This window comes from Octodon degus, unplaced genomic scaffold (assembly GCF_000260255.1).
Source record: "Octodon degus isolate 3935 unplaced genomic scaffold, OctDeg1.0 scaffold00058, whole genome shotgun sequence".
Taxonomy (NCBI): domain Eukaryota; kingdom Metazoa; phylum Chordata; class Mammalia; order Rodentia; family Octodontidae; genus Octodon; species Octodon degus.
Window position 1 is genome coordinate 6,696,942 of NW_004524634.1, and position 1,369 is coordinate 6,698,310.

The following is a 1,369-nucleotide window of genomic DNA, read 5'->3' on the forward strand; positions in this document are numbered from 1 at the left end:
TATATATATTAATCTCAGTACTCTAGGAGGTGTAGCAGAGGGATTGCCAATCGGAACCAAGCCTGGGCAACTTAGTGAATCAGTGAGACCTTAGATCAAAATGAAAAATAAGAAAAGGGATGAAAATGTAACTCCAGGTGAAGGCCCTGGGCTTAATCTTCAGTAATACAAAACAAAACAAAGTAACACAACACAAAACAAAACAATAGCAGGCAGGATTCTTAGAGAAAAGGATGGCCAATTCCTGGCCCACAATAATCATATAGATAGCAAGGAAAACTATAAATCACTAATGATATTATGTCAAAAAGACTAAAGGATCCCACTTATGCCTTTATACCATAAGATGGGAAATTGAGGATCAAAAGCAAAAATAAGTACAATGAGCTGAAGTACATTATACTAAAACCATGCAAGTACATTAAAGAAATCTGATGGGCCAATATTGGAGAACATTGGAATGTTGGCTCACTATTGCCCAACAAAGGCAAGGCAGGAGACATTACAATCCCTGACTTGAAATTATACTACAAAGCTACTATGATACTATCAACATAGTATTGGCAAGAAAACAGACTTGAGAATCAGTGGAACAAATTAGAAGATGCAGACACAACTACAAACACAATTAGCCTCCTTATCTTTGTCTAAGGGGCCAAACATGTTTTCTGAAAGAAAGGTAGCCTCTTTAACACATGGTGCTAGAAAAAGTGGCTCTCCACATGCTGAAAACTAAACCTAGATCCAGGTCTATTACCATGTACTAAACTAAAGCACAAATGTATTAAATGTCCAAATATTAAAACAGAAACAGGCTGGACATAATGGTGCACACCTGTAATCCCAGCACACAACAGGCTGAGGCATGAATATTGTTGTCAGTTTGAGACCAACCGGGGCTACAAGGTGAGCACAAGGCCAGCCTGAACTGCATAGTGAGACCCTAGGTCAAAGAAATAGACGTAAATTAAAATAAAATAAAATTTAAACACTAAATCTACCTAAGAGAATAAATCTTTTTTTTTTTTTTTTTTTTTTTTGGGTTTTTTAATTTTTTTTTTTTTTTTTTTTTTTTTTTTTTGAAGATTACAGCATTTAATGCTTTTCAAGTTGAATTTCTACAGTTAGCCGGATGACACGAGTGACTAGGACTCAGACCACATAGCAGGGAATGTCCACTGGGCAATCCCAATTGCGCCACAAGCCAGATGACTTCTAGGATTTCCTGTCTTTGTACTTTCTCCATTTCCACCTTTGCCTGGGTCATCTGGTTTCTCGAGGACTACCATCATGCGGCCAATGATGGAACTGGCTCCTGAGAGTGAGATCAGAGAATCTTCAGTAGATACATGGGCCACACCATCTGCAC

General features: G+C 37.8%; 1 long non-coding RNA gene across 1 annotated transcript in view; it reads right to left on the minus strand.

Moving 5' to 3' along the window:
- LOC111817460 overlaps positions 1–1,369 on the minus strand; it is an 18,410-nt gene that overhangs the window by 234 nt on the left and 16,807 nt on the right. The gene's annotated exons all lie outside the window — the stretch shown is intronic.